The sequence below is a fragment of the Nothoprocta perdicaria genome, unplaced genomic scaffold (genome assembly GCF_003342845.1).
Source record: "Nothoprocta perdicaria isolate Ctin4 unplaced genomic scaffold, notPer1 scaffold_10, whole genome shotgun sequence".
NCBI classification, from domain to species: Eukaryota; Metazoa; Chordata; class Aves; order Tinamiformes; family Tinamidae; genus Nothoprocta; species Nothoprocta perdicaria.
This window is the reverse complement of record NW_020454094.1, coordinates 1,298,535-1,312,817: the sequence shown is the minus strand read 5'-3', so window position 1 is coordinate 1,312,817 and position 14,283 is coordinate 1,298,535. Positions and strand designations below refer to the sequence as shown.

Here is a 14,283-nt window from a genome sequence, read left to right as displayed (position 1 = left end):
GAATTTCCTTTAAGYATCAGATCCCACTTAAGAGCCAGGGCCTGACCTGGAGAGAAGAGTTAGAGATAAAGGGAGCGTGGAAAAAGATGAATGAATTTTAGAAATATTTCCAGAGCCGAGATGGGGATTTTGCAAGTGATTCATAAGGACAACTGGGAATTTAAGGTGAGCCTTAGTTCCTGAAATATTAAAATATACCAAATTGCTGGATTGTGCAAAGATCTCTCACGTTCTTGCTCTCCTGCCTCTCCTGGGGCAGGTTCACACATGCAAGTCATGGAGCAGACGGAGACTTGAGAAGAGTGTGAAACTGGAATTTGGTTGTGTCAAGAGGCAGGTTTGATGGAGGAAGAAGATGCGGGAGGGTGGAGGGATGGAAGTGCAGGGAGGAGGTGGCACAAGGGAAGGGAAGGAAAGGAGAGGAGGGTGGGAAGAGACACTGCCCCCCCTCATGCACCTTATGGCCTTGACAAAATAACTCCTCCAAAAGAACAACAACAAGAATTTCTTAGCTCAGCGGATGGCACCTTTTTCCTCATAAAGAGGAATACTTTGCAAAGGGGAAACCCCTGCCACATCATCTCCCCGTTTGCCAAGACAGGAGGTGACTGAAAGGTGAGAGAGAATAAAAAGTAAAACAAAAAGGCGATCAGGAAACAGCCAACTTCCCCGCGGTGTCAACCCGAAGCCGTGGGTCCCAACGTCAGCTGCTAGAGAAGGTACTAACTACCAAGGGAGCTCACACTAACTCATGGCTTAAAATAGAAGCCCATTGGATGGACACCATGCCCTGGCGCAGGTCTACATGCACTCAAATCAGACACTAAAAAAAACTAATAAAGTCTGAAGCTCCATTTTTTTGGGGGCGAGTATCATGTCTATGCAGTGCACTAATTTATGTTAATAATGGGCTTGAAATTTTCTCCTGCTCCTCTGTACAGCTCCCTTGCATGCTTTTGCCTTCTGCTGAGATATTAACCAACTCGGGGCAAGCTCTTTCTACACCACCTTGCTAGAAAAATCACACCCACACAGACCCATGAAAGACAAATGCACTTGTGAACACCCTCCCCATGGCTGGGCCAACTCCACATCCCCAAGGCATTCCCAAGTAAGATCCCCCCTGTCACGCTGTCAGGTATCTCTCATTTTTATACTCCTTTTTTGCCCTTCTCACTATCTATTCCAGGTGTGCTGGAAGGCCACGTCTAAACCGCTGCTGAAGCCTGGAGAACATTCCTTCAAATCGGACACTGCTTTTTCCACGCCTCTCAAAAGCCCTCGCGAGCCTGCTGTGTCACAATGATCACTCAGTTACTGATATGTTTTTTCCCAGAGCAGACATCTCTGCTGGGGGCTTTTTTCTTCCCTTCTTTGCAGCCAGCAATAGAAGGAAGCCAGTACCAAAGGTCAGAGAGAAGTGGAAAGTCCCAAGGACAGATGGAGAAGGAAGAGGAGTCTCCTCTCTGCCCCCTGCTCTGGCCGCTGTCCCACTCATTCTGAACATRTGACAGGTTTGATATCGCACAGGGATTTTTCCGGGATGAATTTGCACGACACAGCCAGTTTCCCAGTGAGCTGTCACCAGGTCAGACTGCAATCCCAAATTCCTCACTTACATCCTTTGCAAGCACCCCCTTCATTCTGCAAATGTCAAAACCAAAACAAAAGAAATCCAGATCTCATTGCGGGGGCAAGACACACACGCATTTCTGCGTCTTACTCATGAATAAAATCATGAATTGCCACAGACCACTAGCAGGACTCATCCGTTAGGACACCAGGGAAAGGAATAGTTTGTGATCAAAATAAACGTACTCATTCGGTCATCCTGTCCTCAAGGATGACGCTGCTCTCGTTTCACCATCCAATCCCCTGGACTTCCGACACGTGCACAGATTGTTGCGACCCCCGTCATCCTCGCGTGGCTTCCAGAGGATGATGCCGGGGTCATTGCTGTGCTCTGCCTCGCACACGTGTCTTGGACTTGAACTCGGGCAGCGTCCTCTGCTCACCACAGTCCCCCAGCACAGGATATGGGGAAGAAACCAGAAGTTTAACCATTTCCTTAACATCGTAGAAGCTGCTACGTGAGGAAGCTGTGGACAAAGCAAAGCTAGCAAGAGAACAAGCACCACGTCGCAGGCTTCACATATGCTCAGAAGAAACATTCAGAGACTCACTGGAGGGTTGAGGTGGGAAGGGACCTCAGGCTATCACCTAGCTCAAGCCCTTGTGCAAGGGCACTGTGCCCAGGACTGTATCCAGACGTGTTTTGAACACCTTGAAGGATGGAGACCCAAAAGTTCTCTGAGGAACCTGCTCCAGGGCACAGTCATCCTCACAGTGAAGGGTTTTGTTACGTTCAAGGCAGATCTTCAGTTTGTGCCTGTTGCCTCTTGTCTTATCACTGGGCACCACTGATGGGCACTATCCATATTTCTCTCTTAAAAGATAATCTCACTTTTGATTGCCAGCTTGAATGCAATTCAGCCCTAATATCTGCATTCACTAACTCCCTTTTATGGCTTTGATTTGGTGATTTACCTGCAAGTGAATTTCACAAGCTGGATTCAACTGTACCACAGAAAACTATCCCCAACTTCATCTTTTCTGGAGGGAAAAACAACAGCCTGGAGTGAAGCGGGGCTGCCGCCTCACCCCAGCTCACTTCAGAGAGGTCGTTGTGGAATTACACGCTACAAAAGAGGCTTTGGTTTCTTCATAAGGAGCTGGTGTCTTGGGAAATCATCCAAGGAAGCTAGAAACCCTGCGCTGGACATGCCAGAACATGATGCGCGCTGGACACGGTCCCTCCCGCAGCTGCCAACTCGCTCCTCCAGGCCTGCTGCTTTATTAGACGACAAGTTTTTCCATTCCCCAGGATCCAATTTAGAAATAACGATCCAGCTAAGTGAGACAGATACAGATGGTTTCGTTGTTAGGAGAGCAGGACATACAGATCTTCTGCTTTATGGAGCATCTGGAGTGCAGGACCGATGGAGCCTGGCCCTGCGCCTCTCTTGATTCAGGATGGTCAGTTTTGGGCAACTTTGAGGGGAATCAGGATGCTCGCAGAAGGGCTACAGCCATCTTAGAGCAAAATTAAGAAAAATTGTAATTAGAAACACAGGGGAACATGAAGATACTTCTTAAAACTCCCAAAGTTAAAGTATTGAAGTACTGAAAATTTTTCTCCTAGCCTTCAGTTAACTGTATTATATCCAAAAGAGAGCAGCTTTGAGGGAATTCTTATCTACTACAGGTAGGAGCTGCCTCCTTATCTCCAGTTTCAGCCCCGTTGCTGCATGACCCTTACACTTGTATGCCCCACAGGTGCAGCTGACTCCCACCCCTCTCTGAATAGCCACCACATGCTCCAAGAGGCTTTGATGACTGCTGTTTTCCAGTGATTACATTTGCAATAAAATTTGAGCAAGCCTATAAAAAACAAGGGGAGAAAATGCATTTTCAGTTCAGGTTCAGCCCGGGGAGCGCTGAGATTTCCACCAGGTTTAGCTCAAGGCCAGGCTCTGAAGCTCCCTGCAGACCCAGCCCAAAGACAGGACCCTATCCCCGCATGGACTTGAAAACCAAATGATGAGTCCAGTTGGCCTTTTAGAAGGTGTGGTCTAAATCCTAACACCGTGATCCAGAAGGTCCCCACTTGAATGGGGTCAATGGTTCACGGGGACTTGGATGGCCAAACGATCCCCTCCTCTTACTCCAGCAGGACTGCCCCAAGATCCAGGGGAAAGATGCCAGCAGGAGCCCAACTGTCCCACTCCCAGGTCCCACTCCAGATGATCTCGGATCTGCAGAATACAAATCCTCGGTAGGTCAAGGCACCTCCAGCATCAGGTAGCCACTGAACAGGAGCTTAGGGAGAGTTAAACGTGAGTTTTAGAGCCCAAACTTCATCTAAATCCCATCTTAGGTGGGGGCAGGACAACTGGAAAGCTGGTCTCCATCTCYAGCACCAAGTTGCTTCCTCACTTTGAGCAAGGACCAACGCTCCGAGCCTCAGTTTCCCTATCTGCATTAACTGCAGTAATTTTCTCTAAGTGTTTTTGGAGTCTACCACCTGCAAGATGGAGACATCCTTGCACAGCAACTACAGGCATAATTCCCCTATTAAACAGGCCTCCTTCTGAGAGCACTTTCTCCACACCCTGTTCATCAGGAAGCAGCAGGTGACCCTGGGGAGCTCTGCTCACGTCACCACTGCTTCAGACCATGGGCTCTTCTACCACATTTCCTTCAGGAATGCAGCAAATGGAGCGTGGGAAGCACCGAGGGACCAGGCCATTGATCCTRCAGCACTCAGAAGACCCCATGGTGCCACTTCTTCCCAGCAGCCGCCGCTGCTTTGTAGTCGTGACCTCTCCCTGGTGAGGCCAGGCTCTTCCTCAGCAGCATTTCAGGGCTGAGCAAACAGAGAATTAGCCACAATATAGCATTCTTTGTTGAGTTACTTACAGTGACATACGTAGAGGTTGGTGTTCTTGCACTGTTGGCAGGTAGGCATCTTCAAGCAGCAAGAGCCGGAGCGAATCCACATGCGTGCTTGTGCCAGAGCGAGCTGCTTTCCTCCATCACAGCCTCCCAGCAGGGCAATCCCGCTGCCTGGAGTGAAACGCTTGGACATGGGATGTTTCCGAGGGCTAAAACTCCCTTTCCTCCTTTGCTGGGGGCACTTCAGTGTCCTCTCTTCTCAACACTAGATTATCACCCACTAGAGCTGGCTCAGGGATCTCAACATGACATAACATCCCATAGCACATGTTAGCAACAAGTCCACACCTAGTAAATCTTGTTGCTCCTCGCACTTGCTTTCCTGATGTCCCTTTGTCCCTCACTCTTTCCACAGCACAGTGACACTGTTTCGGATACATGAAGGACTGGGAAACATCTCAGAAAGAGGCAGTGACTTGCAGATGGCAGCACTATTGCTCTCCCCATCATTCCTAAGGCCTCATTCACTTGATTCTTCCTCATCAATGATAAAAATAATCTTTTGGAGACATTGTCTGCTACTTAGGAGGCTTCACGTACCCAAGGGCAGGGCTTTCCTGACCCTTCCTAGAACAAAGTTACCTGCAGCTCAGGACCTGTCCCATGGTTTGGTCAACCTTATTGATAAACAGGAAAAAATAAATAGGATATATAAAAAGAATATATACACACACACAAAAAAAAAATATCAAAGTTTGACTGTCAAGAAAGACAGAAACCTCTCAGTACACTCAGGAAGGGAGCTCTGCAATGGATCACTGGCTGAGTGGAGCCATCAGAAGGAAAAGCAGGCAGGGCTTTTGTTCCATGCATCCCGTGTCCCACTGCACATGGTTGTTATTCCTCTTGGGAACAAATGCTAAGGCTGAAAGTCTACAAAGAGGAGAACAAAAGAGGGAAAAAAGGAAGAGGAGGAGGCAGAGGGGGAGGAGGATCAGAGGCCAAAGGGCACCCAGGGCCCTGTACAAAGTGTTTTTCTTTTTTGATCTTGTGGATCAAGCAGATCAGTCCCTCTTTTACAGTCACAGGCCTTACTATAACTTGCTTTCTTGACTGAAAGAAATACAACACCAGGTATCTGCAGAGGAACTCAAATCTTGCACACAGGCCTAGAGAAGGGGCACATTTTCAATGAGATCGATGTCTATTATATCCTAAACTGAGAGCATTAAAGGGCCCAAGAGACCCTAAAGGTCCTAGGAGCGTCAGAAAAATCTTGGGCAGAAAAGCCCTGGGACTTTTGGACAGAGATCTCTGAGTTTAGATCCCGTAATTWTTTGCGAGATGGGGAAAACCCAATGCAAGCAAGACTTCGCATAGCATTTCTGGTGGCAAATCCTTAAAAATATCTTGACTGCAGGAAAACTTCCAAGCAAATTTCAGATTTTCTCAGACATCAAAGTCTGTCTCAAGACAAAACTACAGCAAGAATATACAGGTTTCTTTTCTACTGAATGACATACAGGAAGTGTAAAAACAGGTTTCTGAAACATATAATTCAGAAGAGAGCTTTTCACCAGGGACAGGCCCAGGACTAGTTACTGAGCTTGTCTGGCAGACTTAACACTTGATCATAAGGAAGGTCTCCAGTCCAACCCCTGCTCTAAGCAGGGTCAACTACGGAGCCAGGTCAGCTTGCTCAGGACTTTATCATAAAGTTGGGTCTTGAGTATCTTCAAAGATAGAGGCTGTACAACTTCTCTAGACAACTAGATTTTCCTTATATCTATTACTTGTAATCCTTGTGAGCAGAAATACGTATAGATAAATTGCAAACAAGTCAGAGATATCTCACGGTCTGCATGTGTCCATTGATCACTGTTTAGGCTCCACATCAGCACTTGTTAACAGGAGAACATTAACAGCACTGGCATTTTTAACTGCCAAAGAGGAGGCTCCTGCTCTAGCCTGCAGCTCCTGCATTGCAATATCAGCACCGTGGAGATTTGCATTGCCTTTTCTGGGAATGTTCCTCTGCCTCTCTTCAACTGGCCCGCAGGCAGGTTGGACCAGCAGGTTCAACTGGTGCGAGGTAGAGTAGGTGCAAGTCATAGCCCATGCCCAGGCTTCCTTCACATGCCATGCTAGCCCGAGATAGGATCAAGACTGACAAAGCATTTGGCAAGACCAAATGCATCTTAAAACTATGAGTACATGCAAAAAGCATTAGCCCCTGACTCCTCCTAGGAAATGGCTGGATACATCCATAAATGCAGCTATCCGAGACTAGAGGCTATCACAGATGGATGTTGGTCTTGGATAGACAGCAGATTCTGCCCCAACATTGGCTAGTTCTTAAGCTCCTATRTGAAAACAATCACCCATTTCCAAGAGCTTGATGCACACTTTGCAATAGACTACAGATAGCAGGAACAGAAAGGTCTAGATCCCAGTCTTAAGAGATATAAAACTCAGGTGGCCTCTTACACAGATGCTAAGGGATGTCTGGGTTCACCTTCTACCTCCCCTCTCAGTTCCTTCATTGCCAGAGCACATTGCCCTGCAAAACCCAAGGAAAATAATGAACACATCACCATATCTGCTTTTAAATTGCTACCCCATTGACATAATTCTCTAATGCTTTCCTACCCTCACCACTAAACTGCGTCTACTGATCCGTATCTAAGCATTGGGCAGCCTGAGTGTTCTTGTTCTAACTCTAGACTTGGTCACAGGAATCTGGACGTGACCCTGTGCCCCATGTTCTGGTTGTCCCTGCTGGAACAGGGGGTTRGAYTGGATGATCTCTAGAGGTCCCTTCCAATCTCAACTGTTCTGTGATCCTTCGTATCTTGTCAAAGTGTCTGTGACAAAGCTGCTCTCTTGAGCTTCCCTCTGTCTCTCTGCAATACACACCTGAAAGGTCACCCCTCAGGTTTTTACACTCAGGTGTCTTCCAGACATTAACCTCATTAACTTGGCTGGTASAGATTTTTCTTTGCAGATTTGCAGCCCTGGTCCTTCTATGACTTAAGAACAGAGTCAGCTTCTCTTCTGCCTTTCTTTCCAATAATTTCCAAGATGTTTCCTTTCCCTCCACTTTTTTTCACCATAGTCTCTTTCACTCAAGTACTTGATTTGAAGAGCACTACTAGGCAGATGACTTGGCTCCTTGCTCTTACACACAAGTTAAGCTAAGTTGTCTTTGGGTGTCAAAGTTGGATTTATTCCTCTCTCTTCCCTTCCCCATTAAAATATTAATTTCTTGATACTATCACAGACCTCATTACTGCTCCCCCATTAGCACTGTTCACAGTGAGGAGATCTTCTCCCACGCACCACCCAAGAGCAGAGGTACATTGGCCAAGGGAGCCTAACCAGGAGCAGCATTAACCTTGCAGAGTTCCCAGAGGAACATCTATGGAAAAGGGGTTATGTCCCTTCTTGCTTTCCCATTTATTAGCAGTGAATCCCTTCTACTCAAAAAAACTACACCCGCCAATAATTAATGGTCGCCCACATACTATGTACTACTCAAAAACACATATGAAAGCTATTAAGGACTTGATAAAGTAAATTAAATAAACCTGATAAAGTAATTTATCAAGYAAATTACTTAGAAACTAGATTTTTTCTTTGATATCTTTCATATCATTCCTATTTTTTTTAACTAAATCTTTTTTGGAAGTGCCACGGCAAAAGTTATTTTATTTCCTATTGATTTCCTCGAAATAAGGAACCATCACGCAGCACTTGGCAGCCCAGTGCAAGCAGCTTGTACTTTCTTTTCCAGAAACAGCGCGTTGTTGACACTGCCAGTTGCAACACTTTCCTGTGTAACAGCTCCCTTAGCTGTCACCCATCACCACCTCCTTTGAATAAACAGACACTGAAGGCAAGAGCAGCAGGTCAGAAAGATGTCACAGCTGTCCTTACAGCTGGAGGCCAAGTACAGATACGTATTTGGTGCTGCTGCCAGTTGAAAACCTTTGTGGAAGTTCATGGTGAAGCCCCAGAATTCAGCCCCCAAAATTCAGCCCCAGAATTCAGAAGGTGTCACATAACTGCCGGATTAGAGCTGATGCTCCACGTTGGCAGGTTTAAAAACCAAAGACAAGTCCCCAATAAACCAACTCCATTAGAATGGTGTGTAGCAAGCAAACAAAACATTGGAATATAAGATTACATGGAAGTAAGACATAACACCAGAATAGCTTCCAGAAAGCTGACTCTTAATTCTAGAATTACCTATTTCCAAAGTTTCACCTGTGACAACATATCAAGTGTTTTTTAATATTTTTCAGCTGTGGTGATTGAAAGCCTACTCCATGCATAGCAAGATCCAAACTTCCGGAAGACAGGCCACAAGCTGTGCATGTTATTCTATATATTTGTGCATGTTATCCTATGTATTTGTGCCTAGTTCAGAGGTCGGTGCCTGCCACTGCTGGCCGTGGTGAGCCTGCAGGGACACTCCAGCCTGCTCCATGGCACCAARGCAGCAGCCTTGGGACAGCGCGCGCTGGGTTCCTGTTACTCCGGAGGGAAGGCAAACACGGAAAGGGCGAGGAGGTTACGTTCCTGATGGCTCTGCAGAGATTAACCACTCGTGTTACTCTCGCTGTTTAACACCACCAGCCTTCAGATTGCTTTCCAGCTTCCCTTCTCTGCCAGCCCCATGCAGGCTCCAGCACCCCAGCTCTCAGCATCTCTTTACAGAAGTAGCTTCCAAAAGTGGCCTTCAACGAAGCATCTCAAGTTCAAAAGCAGGAAACTTGAGTTAAATTCCCAACAGAACCACAGGGGTTGAGAGGCACCAGAAAGCAACCATCCTCACCACTACCACCCTCTACCTGGTGCAGGACCTCAGAGTTCTCCAGGTTGAGGGCACTTCTCATTTTGGAGGCTCTGTCCTGTGAGCAACCAGCAAACCTACCAACGCACATGGTTTGCGTGCATGTGTGCACAGAGCAGAGAGARGCTCAACAAGCCAGACCAGAGCCCAGCGTAACTGCATGACCCTCATCCTTAGCTGGGCAAACCTGTTGGTGGGTGCACTGTATGCATCACCCCTCAGAGCACAGCCAGGCTGAGGCGGATCGGGATCTACGGGATGCACCAAAACGCAATTCAAATTGAGCGTGCAGTTCCTAGGAAAGCCTTCCCAGGCCCATAAGCGTGACCAGAAGACATTCAGACATTTGCAGAGGCTGCAGGGTTAACACCTGGAAATGAGAAGTCCTGGAAAAGAGCCCCCGTTTTTATTGCTGGAGCCTCACACTGCAAAAACCCCTCACTACAACCCTCACAAGCGAACACTTTGCCTTCACCAAGATCACACACTGCACGGAGAGCACAGCRGGAGCCGTAGTAAAAGGAAGAAATTCATCCTTGTTTTTTTACACTATCGTGTCAGCTGCCAGGTTCCCACTCACRCCACCAGCTCCACGTCAGCTCCTCGCAGGCCGCCCCGGGAGGCGCGTGGGGACCGCGGAGCAGCAGCGCTGGCAGCCGCGCTCTGCTCTGACTCAGCCGCCGCTGACATTTGGGCTTGGCGGGGCTCAAGTTTCCTCCTAGCAAGACATGGGCTGACTCGGCCACAGCCAATCTTGCTCCGAGGCTGCCCATTACGCGGGAGGGAGGGAGGCGAGGGGAGGAATGTGCCCGGCAGAGCCAGCGCGGGCCACCTCCACCGCACACGCGGCCACCTGCGCCGTGCAGAGTGTCATGCTCACCCCGCGCTTCTGCTCGTCCTCCTCACCCTTTTTGCTTTATTTTGCCCCCTTGTAAGGGATCGAGCTTCCCGTTGCTGCCTCGGCTCGTGTTGCAACTGGAGATGAGGGGAAGATTTTTTCCAAGACCAGCAGTGAGTTTCCTGACCCAGGTCGGGCTGGGTGCAACAGGACCAGCAGCATAAAGGGAAATCCTTTATGTAAGGCAGGGTTTCAGGGGGGAAATAAATAAATAAATAAAAATCCACCTCCCACTCCCAAAACACAGTTAAATGGAAGTTTAAGGCATACCAGAAGTGGCCAGCTTGCTGCAATTGGTCGAGCATTGCAAGGAGGCCAAGTTAAAATTGCAGCTCCAGACGTTTCTTCCCTGGATGGAGAAAATTAGAACCAGTCACTCATCCCACACTCGAGCCTTCTGTGGGGGGTGTAAGCCACAAAAAACACACTGCTAGTGGATGTGTCACTGCCCAGGCCAGTGAGGAGCTCACCGCAGCCTGTCTTCAATGCCTAATGGCACAAACACGAGCTGCTGAAGAACCCTTGTGGTCTTGGGAAGGTCTGCAGAGTGCTCCAAGATCTATGTTCCATCATTGTGGCCGCATCCAGATGTGCTGCTCCTCCAGAGATTTCAAGCAGCCCACAAGAAGATAAGGGAAGAGCAGTGTATGGATATTATAAATGCTAGAAACAGGGGTAGTCATTCAGTGTACCACCTTGTCCTGATGTGAAAATGAAAATCCTCCTCTATTCAGTTTAAGAGGAAACACAAATTTGGAGTAAAATTCTGTCATTACCCATGTTTTGCACCAAACTTTTCATTTCTACTGTGTTACCATAACTCTCCCACCTCCTTACACTGTTGTCCCTAGGTCCTCATCTATTGCCCTTGCAACACCAAAACGTGTGGAGTTGTTTGTGCAACTTGCCTGAAAGCTAAGTCGAGCAGCAACATAAAAGCATCTCTTGGATAATGGTAAACATATATGAACTGTGAAGTCCCACCAGCTCATTCAAAAACCTTTACAGGGCCCCTGTTCCCAGTGAAATGCATGGAAAAACTCCTATCAACTCCAATCAGGTTTCTCACACATGCAAAAAATCCCACCTTTCTGAGCACAGTGAACACTCAAGACTCCCTGTGCTCTGTGAACATCAGCTGGGCTTTCTCAGAGGCAGCTCTGACCATGCAGACATGGACTGATGATGTATATGGGCAGTCCAACCTTAGCAGTTCTCCAAGGAGAGCTACAAGCAGCTACCATGTCCATTATGGGCATTTTAGGGGGCTAAAAAGCTGGTCTCACCTCTTCTTGATCACCCCAATCTCTGCTGGTTGAGAAAGTGCCAGGGCATCTCATGATCTCCACCTGATGCACTGTTAGGCCGAGGGCAACAACCTAAGGATATTGAGTCCCTGATGGATATCTTAGAGAAGGCCTCATTCTGGTTGGCAAGAGCCCATAGGTGGTGGTTGGGCAGACTGTGGCTCAGGTATAACCAGCTCGCACTGGCTGCCCAAGGACACTGAGCAAGTCTAAAGACTGAGCCTAAATACAGCCCAGACTGAGCACAAAGCAATTCACTTCTTTAAGGGACACACATGCAGAAGAATCACCATCTCCAACATCTCCCTGGAGGGCAGGCAAGAAGAGAGGCAGCTCCCCTCTTGTCTGTCCTTTAAAACTGTAGGTACATTTCTTTTACTCCGAAATCCAAGCTGCAGTCACACTGCATAGCCTTAGGGCTGACACTGGATGACATCCACCATGTTCAGCAATTTAGACTCTTGTATACATGTTAATTTGGGCTTCCACTGCTCAGGTACCAGCTGAATGGGAACAGAGGGATGTCCTTTAATCCTTCTCAGCACAGAGGAGAACAGCTCCAAGACGTCTGCAAAAGCCAGCAGTGTCTCAGCTCACACAGTGCGTGGCCATTAAGCTGTCAGCACTGCATTAACACGCTGGGAGCCTTTGGTTGGACATCTAACAAGGAGCTCAATAAACTGATGAAAATGTTTTTAGAAATATGGTCACTATCATAGAAGTATCATTTTCCCTTGAAAATGCTCACGTTTTGCTTTCCACTTCCAAGCTTCCATGAATTTAAAGGAACAGGGTGCATTCCAGCTGCAAGTTCCCCAGTAGTGGAGCAAATATCACTAACTTGAGGATTTTTATGGCTGCTGTTATCTTAAAAGATTTAACTTACACCAAATCCACACTTAAAAGAGCTGAGAATCACATAAAAAGCCTGCCAGATAAACCCTCCCACTGGCCTCACAAGTTTATGCAAGGAATAAAACCTCTGCACAGGACAAACAGCTTGGACACTTTGTGAACAGGACACACACCAAAACAACCTTCTCTTACCTCACTCAGACAGAGGGGTTTTCCAGCACAAAGAGGTACAAGATCTAAAGCAGGAGGCCAAGATGAAGCAAGGCATAGCACAGAACAGGTCTATGATCACAAACCTGCCCCCAGCCGTTCAGCACATGCAAAGGCCACAATTCCCTTCTTGAGGGCAGAGGCTCCAGAGCCCTAATTACCTGCTTTGCTCTCTGGAGCCCTTTCATTATCACAAGCAGATCAGCAGCTGCTCCACTTTGCAAGGCTGCATGTGGCTGATCTGAATGTCAGGTGCTCATCACACCATGGTCTTCTCCACCTGCAGCCTGTTATTGGCCAATGTGGAGAGGACTCTTCAGGTCCCCATTGGGAAACAGGCATCTAACACACCTGATACCAGGGTAAGCCTGAGAGTGGGCACGGAAGATGAGATCAGGGTCATGAATCTCAGATCCAGACTTTGATTAACTGTTTTTTTTCCTAGGAGAAGTAATTAAAGCATGCCAGGTTTTGACACCCATGTGCCATGTGCCAGTCTACTGGGTAGTACCAGGTGCCCATCCTGACTTTATCACCAATTTGCAGTAGTTTAATGAGCAACCTGTTGCAGGGAGTCATTTAAAACACCTGATGTTTTTTGTTAACCTGATGTTATTTATCAGGAAAAATATTTCCTGTTGTTCTACATTTAGACAGTAGTTGAACTAACAGCTCCACTCCTGAATTCCAGCCGTGATCCAAAGCCTGTATCCTACTGACTTCAGCTCAAGTTCTGCACAAATGTTGCGGGAAGTGGTGGGCAAGAGCTGGGAGGGAGGAGATTTGCAGTTCAGCCCTTGGCATCTTTATTGAGTCAAAAGATGGACCAGGGCAGCAGTGAAAAGAGGAAGGAATGGTTTGAAGCTCCTAAAACCATCTTTTTTTCTGATGCAATTTGCTTTCCAAATCTCCCTTGTTACTTACTGCTGTGCAGATGTTCCTCAGATCCATGAGTGGGGAATATAAGAGAATCACAGGCGCCCACATACAACTTCAAACCAAGTCACAGAATCTCCTAACACATAAAACCCCTTTTTCTAGTGACACACCTTGAGAATTAGACTGGGGTATAATGATGACTTCACCAAATCTGCAATAACCTCCTGGAGAGGCTCATTCCAACCCAGGCACATCTAGTGATCTTTCTAGCTCGAGCTGTCTCAGGAGGCTGTGCTGCCTAATTGCACCAGTGTCTGAGCAACCCAGAAGCAAGGACAGAAGAGGGAATTAGAGGAAGACAAAAAGGGAACATCCTTATACAGGAAGAGCCCCAAGCTAATTCTCCTATATCACATGTGCACTGTCAGAGTCACTGCTTCTGTTCTTGTCTCCACAGGACAGAGTCACAATGAAATTCTTCACATCTCACAAGCTGGTGATTTACATTGGATTACACTTTCCGCAGCAATGTACTGCAAATTCCTAGGGTGTGATTGGTTCTGAAAGGGTGTCTATTTTTAGGCTTGCAGTTGCGTTTTCCCACTGCCCTGCATTACCTCCCCCTYGCCACAGCACTAGGCAGAGCAGAAATAACCTTTTCCTAGGAAAAGGCTATTTTTCCATCTTCTCAGCTCAGTTTTCATGAGAAATACTATCCGCTATAAAACCCAGACCAGCAATCACATACATGTTTCAAAGGCTCAGCTGCCCACCCGCCTGGTGCTTTCAACTCAGCTCTGCACAGTTGACTCCTTAAGCTAATG

The 14,283-nt window shown here is 47.4% G+C and overlaps 1 long non-coding RNA gene across 3 annotated transcripts; it reads right to left on the bottom strand.

The window, feature by feature from the left end:
* Positions 1-1,603: 1,603 nt before the first annotated feature.
* On the bottom strand, positions 1,604-12,662 carry LOC112946916. Of its 3 annotated transcripts, none has more exons than XR_003249309.1 (5): positions 12,563-12,662; positions 10,679-10,807; positions 10,479-10,557; positions 4,480-4,626; positions 1,604-3,093 (listed from the first exon to the last, which is right to left on the bottom strand). It is a non-coding gene; the product is annotated as an uncharacterized LOC112946916 (long non-coding RNA). The 3 variants fall into 3 exon arrangements; XR_003249308.1 differs by having other exon boundaries at positions 10,679-10,801; XR_003249307.1 differs by lacking the exon at positions 10,679-10,807.
* Positions 12,663-14,283: the final 1,621 nt, after the last annotated feature.